Here is a 16,309-nt window from a genome sequence, read left to right as displayed (position 1 = left end):
AGCAACCACCCAAAATACCTTAAATCACCCTAGCAACACCATAGCAACCACCCAAAATACCCTAGAACACCCTAGCAACACCCTAGCAACCACCAGAACACCCCAGCAACTGCCTAGCAACCACCCAGAACACCCTAGCAACCACCCAAAATACCTTAAATCACCCTAGCAACACCATAGCAACCACCCAAAATACCCTAGAACACCCTAGCAACACCCTAGCAACCACCAGAACACCCAAGCAACTGCGTAGCAACCCCAGAACACCCTAGCAACTGCCTAGCAACCACCCAGAACACCATAGCAACCACCCAAAATACGTTACAACACCTTAGCAACACCATAGCAACCACCCAGAACACCATGGCAACCATCCAAAATACCTTAAAACACCCTAGCAACACCATAGCAACCACCCAAAATACCGTAGAACACCCAAGCAACACCATAGCAACCATCCAAAACACCCTAGCAACCACCTAAAATACCTTAGCAACCGCCAGGCAACCACCCAGAACACCTTAGCAACCCACTAGAAACACCCTAGCAACTTTAAATTACTTCAAACTATACTTCAAACTTTAAACTACTTTAAACTTTAAACCATTAAAACTTTAAACTTTAAACTTTAAACTACTTTAAACTTTAAACTAATTTCAACTTCAAACTACTTTAAAATTTAAACTAATTTAAACTTTAAACTAATTTAAACTTCTTCAAACTTATTGGTCCAAACTTTCACAAGCCAACTTAAAGTTTGTCTCGACGAACTTTTTCTAGTTATTATTATTATTATTCTGTCAAAAATTTACAACTCTATCTCCTCCTAGAGCTTTAACTCCACATACTCCAAACTCGGCACAGACACTCAGACTGTTCTGACTCGGTATGCTATATCTTTTCTAACTGATCGGACTTACGGTTTTCCTAAAAATGACGATCAAAGTCGGAAAAAACTCCCATTGACTTAACATGGCGGAATGTTCAGATTTTCAAACTCCCCAACTGTCAAAAATTTAAATCTAAATACCTTGAAGCCCTAGACTGAATCAAACTGCCATTCTATATACTATATGAGCCATTGAGACTCATTTAAACTAATAAACTCATATATCTATGACACTTATCTATCTACACTTAAACTCTTAAACTCATAATAAATTAATAAACTCTAAATTTGAACTCTTAGACTAATTTAAACTTATAAACTCTAAACTCATAAACTCATACACTTATAAACTCTTACACTTATAAACTCATGAATTCAAACTCTTATGAACTCAAACTCATAAATTAATAAACTCTGAACTCTTACTCATTTAAACTTATAAACTCTAAACTCATAAACTCGTACACTTATAAACTCATGAATTCATACACTTATGAACTCATGAATTCATAAACTTATAAACTCATACACTTATGAACTCATGAATTCATACACTTATGAACACAATCTTTCTATCTCTCTTTCTTTCTTTCTCTCTTTCTTTCTAAATAATCTTTCTATATTTCTTTCTTTCTAACTAATCTTTCTATCTTTCTTTCTTTCTTTCTTTCTTTCTAACTAATTTTACTTTCTATCTTTCTTTCTAACTAATCTTTCTTTCTTTCTAACTAATCTTTCTATCTTTCTTTCTTTCTTTCTTTCTAACTAATTTTACTTTCTATCTTTCTTTCTTTCTAACTAATCTTTCTTTCTTTCTTTCTTTTCTAACTAATCTATTTCTTTCTAACTAATCTTTCTTTCTTTCTTTCTAACTAATCTTTCTATCTTTCTTTCTTTCTTTCTTTCAATCTTTCTTTTTTTCTTTCTTTCTAACTAATCTTACTTTCTAACTTTCTTTCATTCTAACTAATCTTTCTTTCTAACTAATCTTTCTTTCTTTCTAACTAATCTTTCTATCTCTCTTTCTTTCTTTCTCTCTTTCTTTCTAACTAATCTTTCTATCTATCTTTATTTCTTTCTAATCTTTCTTTCAATCTTTCTTTCTTTTTAGCAACCACCCAAAATACCTTAAAACACCCTAGCAACACCATAGCAACCACCCAAAATGCTCTAGAACACCCTAGCAACCACCCAGAACACCCTAGCAACCACCCAAAATACCTTAAATCACCCTAGCAACACCATAGCAACCACCCAAAATACCCTAGAACACCCTAGAACACCCTAGCAACCACCAGAACACCCTAGCAACTGCCTAGCAACCACCCAGAACACCCTAGCAACCACCCAAAATACCTTAAATCACCCTAGCAACACCCTAGCAACCACCAGAACACCCTAGCAACTGCATAGCAACCACCCAGAACACCCTAGCAACCACCCAAAATACCTTAAATCACCCTAGCAACACCATAGCAACCACCCAAAATACCCTAGAACACCCTAGCAACACTCTAGCAACCACCAGAACACCCTAGCAACTGCCTAGCAACCACCCAGAACACCCTAGCAACCACCCAAAATACCTTAAATCACCCTAGCAACACCATAGCAACCACCCAAAATACCCTAGAACACCCTAGCAACACCCTAGCAACCACCAGAACACCCTAGCAACTGCCTAGCAACCCCAGAACACCCTAGCAACTGCCTAGCAACCACCCAGAACACCATAGCAACCACCCAAAATACCTTACAACACCTTAGCAACACCATAGCAACCACCCAGAACACCATGGCAACCATCCAAAATACCTTAAAACACCCTAGCAACACCATAGCAACCACCCAAAATACCGTAGAACACCCAAGCAACACCATAGCAACCATCCAAAACACCCTAGCAACCACCTAAAATACCTTAGCAACCGCCAGGCAACCACCCAGAACACCTTAGCAACCCACTAGAAACACCCTGGCAACTTTAAATTACTTCAAACTATACTTCAAACATTAAACTACTTTAAACTTTAAACCATTAAAACTTTAAACTTTAAACTTTAAACTAATTTCAACTTCAAACAACTTTAAAATTTAAACTAATTTAAACTTTAAACTAATTTAAACTTCTTCAAACTTATTGGTCCAAACTTTCACAAGCCAACTTAAAGTTTGTCTCGACGAACTTTTTCTAGTTATTATTATTATTCTTCTTACTCAAATTTACAACTCTAACTCCTCCTAGAGCTTTAACTCCACATACTCCAAACTCGGCACGGACACTCAAACTGTTCTGACTCGGTATGCTATATCTTTTCTAACTGATCGGACTTACGGTTTTCCTAAAAATGACGATCAAAGTCGGAAAAAACTCCAATTGACTTAACATTGCGGAATGTTCAGATTTTCAAACTCCCCAACTGTCAAAAATTCAAATCTAAATACCTTGAAGCCCTAGACTGAATCAAACTGCCATTCTATATACTATATGAGCCATTGAGACTCATTTAAACTAATAAACTCATATATCTATGACACTTATCTATCTACACTTAAACTCTTAAACTCATAATAAATTAATAAACTCTAAACTTGAACTCTTAGACTAATTTAAACTTATAAACTCTAAACTCATAAACTCATACACTTATAAACTCATACACCTATAAACTCATGAATTCAAACTCTTATGAACTCAAACTCATAAATTAATAAACTCTGAACTCTTACTCATTTAAACTTATAAACTCTAAACTCATAAACTCGTACACTTATAAACTCATGAATTCATAAACTTATGAACTCATGAACTCATGAAATCATAAACTCATAATCTCGTACACTTATAAACTCATGAATTCATACACTTATGAACTCAAACTCATAAATTAATAAACTCTGAACTCTTACTCATTTAAACTTATAAACTCTAAACTCATAAACTCGTACGCATAAACTCATAAACTTATAAACTCATGACTTCATACACTTAAGAATTTTCATAAATTCATACACTTATGAACTTTTAAATTTATAAATAGTTCACCATAGCAACCACCCAGAACACCCTAGCAACTGCCTAGCAACCACCCAAAATACCATACAACACCCTAGCAACACCATAACAACCACCCAAAATACCATAGAATACCCTAGCAACACCATAGCAACCACCCAGAACACCCTAGCAACTGCAGACTGCAGAGCAACCACCCAAAATACCTTAAAACACCCTAGCAACACCATAGCAACCACCCAAAATAGCTTAGAACACCCTAGCAACACCACAGCAACCACCCAGCACACCCTAGCAACTGCCTAGCAACCACCCATAACACCCTAGCAACCACCCAAAATACCTTAAAACACCCTAGCAACACCATAGCAACCACCCAAAATACCTTAAATCACCCTAGCAACACCAAGGCAACCACCCACAATACCCTAGAACACCACAGCAACACCCTAGCAACCACCAGAACACCATAGCAACCACCCAAAATACCTTAAATCACCCTAGCAACACCCTAGCAACCACCCAAAATACTCTAGAACACCCTAGCAACCACCCAGAACACCCTAGCAACCACCCAAAATACCTTAAAACATCCTAGCAACACCATAGCAACCACCCAAAAAAGCCTAGAACACCATAGCAACCACTTAGAACACCCTAGCAACTGCTTAGCAACAACCCAGAACACCCTAGCAACCACCCCAAAAGCGTTAGAACACCCTAGCAACACCATAGCAACCACCCAGAACACCCTAGCAACCACCCAAAATACCTTAAAACACCCTAGCAACACGATAGCAACCACCCAGAATACCCTAGCAACTGCCTAGCAACCACCCATAACACCCTAGCAACCACCCAAAATACCTTAAAACACACTGGCAACACCATAGCAACCGCCCAAAATACCCTAGAAAACCCTAGCAACACGATAGCAACCACCCAGAACACCCTACCAACTGCCTAGCAACCACCCATAACACCCTAGCAACCACACAAAATACCTTAAAACACCCTAGCAACACCATAGAAACCTCCCAGAACACCCTAGCAACTGCCTAGCAACCACCCAGAACACCCTGGCAACCACCCAAAATACCTTAAATCACCCTAGCAACACCATAGCAACCACCCAAAATACCCTAGAACACCCTAGCAACACCCTAGCAACCACCAGAACACCCTAGCAACTGCCTAGCAACCATCCAGAACACACTAGCAACCACCCAGAACACCCTAGCAACCACCCAAAATACCTTAAAAAATCCTAGCAACACCATAGCAACCACCCAAAATACCCTAGAACACCCTAGCAATCCCCTAGCAACCACCAGAACACCCTAGCAACTGCCTAGCAGCAACCCGGAACACCCTAGCAACCACCCAAAATACCTTTAAACACCCTAGCAACACCCTAGCAACCACCCAAAATACCTTAAAATACCCTAGCAACATCATAGCAACCACCTAAAATAGCCTAGAACACCCTAGCAACACCACAGCAACCACCCAGCACACCCTAGCAACTGCCTAGCAACCAACCATAACACCCTAGCAACCACCCAAAATACCCTAGCAACTGCCTAGCAACCACCCAAAATACCATACAACACCCTAGCAACACCATAACAACCACCCAAAATACCATAGAATACCCTAGCAACACCATAGCAACCACCCAGAACACCCTAGCAACTGCAGACTGCAGAGCAAACACCCAAAATACCTTAAAACACCCTAGCAACACCATAGCAACCACCCAAAATAGCTTAGAACACCCTAGCAACACCACAGCAACCACCCAGCACACCCTAGCAACTGCCTAGCAACCACCCATAACACCCTAGCAACCAACCAAAATACCTTAAAACACCCTAGCAACACCATAGCAATCACCCAAAATACCCTAGAACACCCTAGCAACTGCCTAGCAACCACCCAGAACACGCTAACAACCACCCAAAATACCTTAAATCACCCTAGCAACACCAAGGCAACCACCCACAATACCCTAGAACACCACAGCAACACCCTAGCAACCACCAGAACACCATAGCAACCACCCAAAATACCTTAAATCACCCTAGCAACACCCTAGCAACCACCCAAAATACTCTAGAACACCCTAGCAACCACCCAGAACACCATAGCAACCACCCAAAATACCTTAAAACATCCTAGCAACACCATAGCAACCACCCAAAAAAGCCTAGAACACCATAGCAACCACACAGAACACCCTAGCAACAGCTTAGCAACAACCCAGAACACCCTAGCAACCACCCAAAAAGCGTTAGAACACCCTAGCAACACCATAGCAACCACCCAGAACACCCTAGCAACCACCCAAAATACCTTAAAACACCCTAGCAACACGATAGCAACCACCCAGAATACCCTAGCAACTGCCTAGCAACCACCCATAACACCCTAGCAACCACCCAAAATACCTTAAAACACACTGGCAACACCATAGCAACCACCCAAAATACCCTAGAAAACCCTAGCAACACGATAGCAACCACCCAGAACACCCTAGCAACTGCCTAGCAACCACCCATAACACCCTAGCAACCACACAAAATACCTTAAAACACCCTAGCAACACCATAGAAACCTCCCAGAACACCCTAGCAACTGCCTAGCAACCACCCAGAACACCCTGGCAACCACCCAAAATACCTTAAATCACCCTAGCAACACCATAGCAACCACCCAAAATACCCTAGAACACCTTAGCAACACCCTAGCAACCACCAGAACACCCTAGCAACTGCCTAGCAACCATCCAGAACACCCTAGCAACCACCCAGAACACCCTAGCAACCACCCAAAATACCTTAAAACATCCTAGCAACACCATAGCAACCACCCAAAATACCCTAGAACACCCTAGCAATCCCCTAGCAACCACCAGAACACCCTAGCAACTGCCTAGCAGCAACCCAGAAAACCCTAGCAACCACCCAAAATACCTTTAAACACCCTAGCAACACCATAGCAACCACCCAGCACACTCTAGCAACTGCTTAGCATCCACCCATAACACCCTAGCAACCACCCAAAATACCTTAAAATACCCTAGCAACATCATAGCAACCACCTAAAATAGCCTAGAACACCCTAGCAACACCACAGCAACCACCCAGCACACCCTAGCAACTGCCTAGCAACCAACCATAACACCCTAGCAACCACCCAAAATACCTTAAAACACCCTAGCAACACCATAGAAACCACCTAAAATACCCTAGAACACCCTAGCAACTGCCTAGCAACCACCCAGAACACCCTAGCAACCACACAAAATACCTTAAAACAACCTAGCAACACCATAGCAACCACCAAAAATAGCCTAGAACACCCTAGCAACACCATAGAAACTACCCAGAACACCCTAGCAACTGCCTAGCAACCACCCAGAACACCCTAGCAACCACACAAAATACCTTAAAACAACCTAGCAACACCATAGCAACCACCCAAAATAGCCTAGAAACCCCTAGCAACACCATAGCATCCATCCAGAACACCCTAGCAACTGCCTAGCAACCACCAAGAAAACCCTAGCAACCAACCAAAATACTTTAGCAACCACCTGGCAACCACCCAGAACACCCTAGTAACCACCTAAAATACCTTAGCAACTACCTAGCAACCACCCAGAACACCCTAGCAACCCACTAGAAACACCCTATCAACTTTAAATTACTTCAAACTATACTTTAAACAACTTTAAACTTTAAACTAATTAAAACTTTAAACTAATTAAAACTTTAATTTAAACTTTAAACTAATTTAAACTTCAAACTACTTTAAACTTCAAACTACTTTAAACTTCTTCAAACTTATTGGTCCAAACTTTCACAAGCCAACTTAAAGTTTGTCTCGACGAACTTTTTCTAGTTATTAAGTTGGCTTGTGAGAGCCAACTTACTGAAATCCTATTTAAACTTATTAAGTTGGCTTGTGAGAGCCAACTTACTGAAATCCTATTTAAACTTATTAAGTTGGCTTGTGAGAGCCAACTTACTGAAATCCTATTTAAACTTATTAAGTTGGCTTGTGAAAGCCAACTTACTGAAATCCTATTTAAACTTATTATTAGTGGTGCTTGCCTATGGCAATGCAACACTAGTGTTATTGTGCATACTTATTATTCTTATTCTTCTTATTAGTGGTGCTTGCCTATGGCAAAGCAACACTATTGTTATCTCACATACTTATTATTAGTGGTGCTTGCCTATGGCAAAGCAACACTATTGTTATCTCACATACTTATTAGTGGTGCTTGCCTATGGCAAAGCAACACTATTGTTATCTCACATACTTATTAGTGTGAATGCTTTCAAGCATTCACACTATTGAAATCCAAATCTTTATTAGTGTGAATGCTTTCAAGCATTCACACTATTGAAATCCAAATCTTTATTATTATTATTATTATTATTATTATTATTATTATTATTATTATTATTCCGTATTCTTCCACGGTCGCTTATAACTCCTCAAATCCTGCTTTATGCTCCTTCTGCTTTCAAAGCCCACTACTTCTGCATACTTTCAGCTATTTTTGTCATTTCAACTTTAAAATGTTGAGAAATCTTTAAGCTATTAACGTTGTATTCAACTTTTTGAAATCTTTTATACTTTTTTCACAATCTCTACTTTAGTCTCATGAAGTTTTTCAAGCCGTTTCTCAGATTTTAATGGAAGCGGATGAGAGAGACTGTTCAGAGCTAGAGCACGTGATGTCATCTGCTAGAGTGAGCCAGCTTGAAAACTAATCGTAAAAAATAATTTTTAAATCGCTGGCCTGGCCACAATTTTAACCCTTCGGGCATGTAATTATACTTGAAATGTAGGTATTTTTGTTGTGCTTCCTCACGTGTGTTTAGTAAATCCCTCGGACTTACAGTTTTTCCTCTGTGTCCTTCCAAAGGACAAGAGTGACAGACAATCCTCCATTGGCAGCAATTATAAATTCAGGTCAAACTTTGGTCCGTAATGCTCTGATCACTAGTTTTTCAACTTGCCAAAGTGGTCTCTTTTTTCAACTCTATCCACACAAAAAAATCATCACATCGTTCACAAAGGCCTTGTCTCGCTCACGGTCAGGTCATTTCGCCGATACAACCTATAGTTTTGTCTCTAGGGAGGTTTGTTCGAGGCCAAGTATCAGCGATTTTGCCCTCTGTCTAAATAGGAAAGCTGATTGCACAGGTGATGTTGATTAGCACAGATCAAAGGGGCACAGATCAAAGGGAGACACACATAATTGGTCCTGTGTTCTGATTGGTGCACAGTCACTGAGCTCTTTTCTGAAGGAACTTTACAGGTTTTTGTTGCATTTATGCTTCTGCTTCTCCTGTTCTCCCTCCCTCTTTCTTTCTCTTTGTAACTAATCTTTCTTTCTTTTTCTTTCTTTCTTTCTTTCTTTCTTTCTTTCTTTCTTTCTTTCTTTCTTTCTTTCTTTCTACCTAATCTTTCTACCTAATCTTTCTTTCTTTCTAACTAATCCTTCTTTCTTTTTCTTTCTTTCTTTCTTTCTTTCTTTCTTTCTTTCTTTCTTTCTTTCTTTCTTTCTACCTAATCTCCTTCTTTCTAACTAATCCATCTTTCTTTCTTTCTAACTAATCCTTCTTTCTTTTTCTTTCTTTCTTTCTTTCTTTCTTTCTTTCTTTCTTTCTTTCTTTCTTTCTTTCTTTCTTTCTTTCTTTCTTTCTTTCTTTCTTTCTACCTAATCTTTCTTTCTTTGTAACTAATCCATATTTCTTTCTTTCTAACTAATCCATCTTTCTTTCTTTCTAACTAATCCTTCTTCCTTTTTCTTTCTTTCTTTCTTTCTTTCTTTCTTTCTTTCTTTCTTTCTTTCTTTCTTTCTTTGTAACTAATCCATCTTTCTTTCTTTCTAACTAATCCTTCTTTCTCTTTCTTTCTTTCTTTCTTTCTTTCTTTCTTTCTTTCTTTCTTTCTTTCTTTCTTTCTTTCTTTCTTTCTTTCTTTCTTTCTTTGCATTTCAGTTAAGCATTTTAAGCATTCACACGCATGTTCCGCAGGAAATGCTCTGTTTCTAGTTATTCTTATTCTTCTTATTCTTATTCTTCTGGCCACTTTTTGACGCGCTACTCCTCCCGCAGTTTTTGTCACAGACCCACGAATGAGGCGTCAAAACGTGCGGCCTGTTCGGGAATGGTGTGCTATGACTTTTATAAGGGATCGGGGGTACGATGTTCGCCCCAGGGGCGAAAAACCGGCCGAAAAATCCCATAGACTTAACATTGCGTCAAACTTTGACGAGTCGTAGCTCGGAACGAGGATGTCGCAGAAACGTGTAATTTACCACATTTGAAGAGGCTGACAGACTCTGTAAGAACATACCACACAATGGGGTAAAAGTTGCACCCCTGGGGGGCAGGAGCTGCCCAAAGTTTCCCCATTGACTTACTATGGTGTAAGCTTACACCATAGAAACCGCTTTTATATTGAACATAACTCTGGATCACAGTGTCGTAGAGACAAAGGGGCGGGCTCATTTTACTCAGACAACCAATCAGTCTCTCAGGATCATTGTGAAGCTATCAAGCCACGCCCTAGCAACCATTTAGAGCACCTTAGCAACAACTCCCATAGACTTCCATTGAAAGAGATCGAAGGGATATCTCTGGACTGAATTGTCATAGAAACATGAGGGTGGTCTCGTTTGACTCGGGGCAGCAAACAGCCAATCATGAATCACCTCAACACTTCCTAGCCACGCCCTAGCAACCATTGTCGAGCACCTTAGCAACCAAAATCCAAAGAGGGATATCTTCCATTCTGAATGTCACAGAGGCATGGGAGTTGGTTTAGATCATTCATACTGACAAGCAGCCTTTGGAGTTTCATGATTGGCAGCTGCCAAGCCACTCCCTAGCAACCAAACAGAGTACCCTAGCAACCATTTTGCAAGACCTATATCTCTGCATCAAAACATCGTATAGAGATGGGGGTTGGTTTATACATTCACATTGACTTTGGAGCTTCATGATTGGCAGCTGCCAAGCCACTCCCTAGCAACCAAACATAGTACCCTAGCAACTGTTTTGCAAGACCTATATCTCTGCATCAAAACATCGTATAGAGATGGGGGTTGGCTCTTTTTACTCATGCTAGCAAACAGGACTTGCTACATGCTAAACATGCTAGCAGTGAATAGCTACATGCTAATATTGATTAGCTAAGTGCTAAATCATGCCAATAAAATGCTACAAACTCAACAGTAACCATCTTTGACAGCTACCAACCACCTAGTAACACCATAGCAACCACCCAAATTACCCTAGCAACACCCTAGCAACCACCCAGAACACCCTAGCAACTGCCTAGCAACGCCCTAGCAACCACCCAGAACACCCTAGCAACCGCCTAGCAACCACCCAGGATACCCTAGCAACCGCCTAGCAACACCCTAGCAACCACCCAGAACACCCTAGCAACCACCTAGCAACACCCTAGCAACCACCCAAAACACCCTAGCAACCGCCTAGCAACACCCTGGCAACCATCCAGAATACCCTAGCAACCGCCTAGCAACACCCAGGCAACCACCCAGAACACCCTAGCAACCACCTAGCAACGCCCTAGCAACCACCCAGAATACCCTAGCAACCGCCTAGCAACGCCCTAGCAACCACCCAGAATACCCTAGCAACCGCCTAGCAACACCATAGCAACCACCCAGAACACCCTAGCAACCACCTAGCAACCACCCAGAACACCCTAGCAATGCCTTAGCAACCACCCAAAATACCCTAGCAACCAACCAGAACACCCTAGCAACCACCCATAATACCCTAGCAACCACCCAAAACACCGTAGCAACCACTCAGAACACCTTAGCAATGCCCTAGCAACCACCTGAACAACATGAATAAGCCATATCTCAGCACCAGAACATAGTACAGACATGTTTGTTGCCTAGTATGCAATCATGTACCACACCCTAGCAACCGAGTGGCGAGTTTTGCCACTGCAAGCACCACTTCACATTTTCTTCTGGAAATGTACATTCTAGTTATTCTTATTCTTCTTATTCTTATTCTTCTGGCCACTTTTTGACGCGCTACACCTCCCGCAGTTTTTGTCACAGACCCACGAATGAGGTGTCAAAACGTGCGGCCTGTTCGGGAATGGTGTGCTATGACTTTTATAAGGGATCGGGGGTACGATGTTCGCCCCAGGGGCGAAAAACCGGCCGAAAAATCCCATAGACTTAACATTGCGTCAAACTTTGACGAGTCGTAGCTCGGAACGAGGATGTCGCAGAAACGTGTAATTTACCACATTTGAAGAGGCTGACAGACTCTGTAAGAACATACCACACAATGGGGTAAAAGTTGCACCCCTGGGGGGCAGGAGCTGCCCAAAGTTTCCCCATTGACTTACTATGGTGTTGGACGGCCCATGAAATGGGCCGTCCTACACCATAGAAACCGCTTTTATATTGAACATAACTCTGGATCACAGTGTCGTAGAGACAAAGGGGCGGGCTCATTTTACTCAGACAACCAATCAGTCTCTCAGGATCATTGTGAAGCTATCAAGCCACGCCCTAGCAACCATTTAGAGCACCTTAGCAACAACTCCCATAGACTTCCATTGAAAGAGATCGAAGGGATATCTCTGGACTGAATTGTCATAGAAACATGAGGGTGGTCTCGTTTGACTCGGGGCAGCAAACAGCCAATCATGAATCACCTCAACACTTCCTAGCCACGCCCTAGCAACCATTGTCGAGCACCTTAGCAACCAAAATCCAAAGAGGGATATCTTCCATTCTGAATGTCACAGAGGCATGGGAGTTGGTTTATATCATTCTTACTGACAAGCAGCCTTTGGAGTTTCATGATTGGCAGCTGCCAAGCCACTCCCTAGCAACCAAACAGAGTACACTAGCAACCATTTTGCAAGACCTATATCTCTGCATCAAAACATCATATAGAGATGGGGGTTGGTTTATACATTCACATTGACTTTGGAGCTTCATGATTGGCAGCTGCCAAGCCACTCCCTAGCAACCAAACATAGTACCCTAGCAACCGTTTTGCAAGACCTATATCTCTGCATCAAAACATCGTATAGAGATGGGGGTTGGCTCTTTTTACTCATGCTAGCAAACAGGACTTGCTACATGCTAAACATGCTAGCAGTGAATAGCTACATGCTAATATTGATTAGCTAAGTGCTAAATCATGCCAATAAAATGCTACAAACTCAACAGTAACCATCTTTGACAACTACCAACCACCTAGTAACACCATAGCAACCACCCAAATTACCCTAGCAACACCCTAGCAACCACCCAGAACACCCTAGCAACTGCCTAGCAACGCCCTAGCAACCACCCAGAACACCCTAGCAACCGCCTAGCAACCGCCCAGGATACCCTAGCAACCGCCTAGCAATACCCTAGGAACCACTCAGAACACCCTAGCAACCACCTAGCAACACCCTAGCAACCACCCAAAACACCCTAGCAACCACCTAGCAACACCCTGGCAACCATCCAGAATACCCTAGCAACCGCCTAGCAACACCCAGGCAACCACCCAGAACACCCTAGCAACCACCTAGCAACGCCCTAGCAACCACCCAGAATACCCTAGCAACCGCCTAGCAACGCCCTAGCAACCACCCAGAATACCCTAGCAACCGCCTAGCAACACCATAGCAACCACCCAGAACACCCTAGCAACCACCTAGCAACCACCCAGAACACCCTAGCAATGCCTTAGCAACCACCCAAAATACCCTAGCAACCAACCAGAACACCCTAGCAACCACCCAGAATACCCTAGCAACCACCCAAAACACCCTAGCAACCACTCGGAACACCTTAGCAATGCCCTAGCAACCACCTGAACAACATGAATAAGCCATATCTCAGCACCAGAACATAGTACAGACATGTTTGTTGCCTAGTATGCAATCATGTACCACACCCTAGCAACCGAGTGGCGAGTTTTGCCACTGCAAGCACCACTTCACATTTTCTTCTGGAAATGTACATTCTAGTTATTCTTATTCTTCTTATTCTTATTCTTCTGGCCACTTTTTGACGCGCTACTCCTGCCTCAGTTTTTGTCACAGACCCATGAATGAGGTGTCAAAACGTGCGGCCTGTTCGGGAATGGTGTGCTATGACTTTTATAAGCGATCGGGGCTACGATGTTTGCCCCAGGGGCGAAAAACCGGCCGAAAATCCCATAGACTTAACATTGCGTCAAACTTTGACGAGTCGTAGCTCGGAACGAGGATGTCGCAGAAACGTGTAATTTACCACATTTGAAGAGGCTGACAGGCTCTGTAAGAACATACCACACAATGGGGTAAAAGTTGCACCCCTGGGGGGCAGGAGCTGCCCAAAGTTTCCCCATTGACTTACTATGGTGTAGGACGGCCCATGAAATGGGCCGTCCTACACCATAGAAACCGCTTTTATATTGAACATAACTCTGGATCACAGTGTCGTAGAGACAAAGGGGCGGGCTCATTTTACTCAGACAACCAATCAGTCTCTCAGGATCATTGTGAAGCTATCAAGCCACGCCCTAGCAACCATTTAGAGCACCTTAGCAACAACTCCCATAGACTTCCATTGAAAGAGATCGAAGGGATATCTCTGGACTGAATTGTCATAGAAACATGAGGGTGGTCTCGTTTGACTCGGGGCAGCAAACAGCCAATCATGAATCACCTCAACACTTCCTAGCCACGCCCTAGCAACCATTGTCGAGCACCTTAGCAACCAAAATCCAAAGAGGAATATCTTCCATTCTGAATGTCACAGAGGCATGGGAGTTGGTTTATATCATTCATACTGACAAGCAGCCTTTGGAGTTTCATCATTGGCAGCTGCCAAGCCACTCCCTAGCAACCAAACAGAGTACTCTAGCAACCATTTTGCAAGACCTACATCTCTATATCAGAACATCGTATAGAGATGGGGGTTGGTTTATATAATTCATACTGACAAGCAGCCTTTGGAGTTTCATCATTGGCAGCTGCCAAGCCACCCCTAGCAACCAAACAGAGTACCCTAGCAACCATTTTGCAAGACCTACATCTCTGCATCAGAACATCGTATAGAGATGGGGTTTGGGTCTTTTGACTCATGCTAGCACACAGGACTTTCAACATGCTAAACATGCTAGCTGTGAATAGCTACATTCTAATATTGATTAGCTAAGTGCTAAATCATGCCATTAACATTATAAAAACTCTATAGTAACCAAATGTGAACACTACCAACCACCAAGTAACACCATAGCAACCATCCAGAATACCATAGCAACCACCTAAAACACCCTAGCAACCACCCAAAACACCCTAGCAACCGCCTAGCAACACCATAGCAACCACCCAGAATACCCTAGCAACCGCCTAGCAACACCCTAGCAACCACCCAGAACACCCTAGCAACCACCTAGCAACACCCTAGCAACCACCCAGAATACCCTAGCAACCACCTAGCAACACCCTAGCAACCACTCAGAACACCCTAGCAACCGCCTAGCAACACCCTAGCAACCACCCAGAACACCATAGCAACCGCCTAGCAACCACCCAAAACACCTTAGCAACCACCCAGAATACCCTAGCAACCGCATAGCAACACCATAGCAACCACCCAGAACACCCTAGCAACCGCCTAGCAACACCCTAGCAACCACCCAGAACACCCTAGCAACCGCCTAGCAACACCCTAGCAACCAACCAGAACACCCTAGCAACCCCCTAGCAACCACCCAGAACACCCTAGCAACCACCCAAAACACCTTAGCAACCACCCAGAATACCATAGCAACAGCATAGCAACACCATAGCAACCACCCTGAATACCCTAGCAACCGCCTAACAACCAACCAGAACACCCTAGCAACCGCCTAGCAACACCATAGCAACCACCCAAAACACCCTAGCAACACCCTAGCAACCACCCAGAATACCTTAGCAACCACTCAGAATACCCTAGCAACACCATAGCAACCACCAATAAACCCCCAGCAACGACCTAACAACCATCCAGAATACCCTAGCAACCGCCTAGCAACCACCAAGAACACCCTAGCAACCACCTAGCATCACCCTAGCAACCACCCAGAACACTCTAACAACCGCCTAGCAACCACCCAGAATACCCTAGCAACCGCCTAGCAACACCATTGCAACCACCCAGAACACCATAGCAACCGCCTAGCAACACCCTAGCAACCACCCAGAATACTCTAGCAACCTCCTAGCAACACCATAGCAACTACCCTAGCATCACCCTAGCAACTGCCTAGCAACACCCTAGCAACCACCCAGAACACCCTAGCAACCGCCTAGCAACACCATAGCAACCACCCAGAATACCCTGG

Source organism: Siphateles boraxobius, unplaced genomic scaffold (genome assembly GCF_051911475.1).
Source record: "Siphateles boraxobius isolate OS27281-9 unplaced genomic scaffold, OSU_SipBor_1 175, whole genome shotgun sequence".
NCBI classification, from domain to species: Eukaryota; Metazoa; Chordata; class Actinopteri; order Cypriniformes; family Leuciscidae; genus Siphateles; species Siphateles boraxobius.
This window is presented reverse-complemented; position numbering follows the sequence as displayed.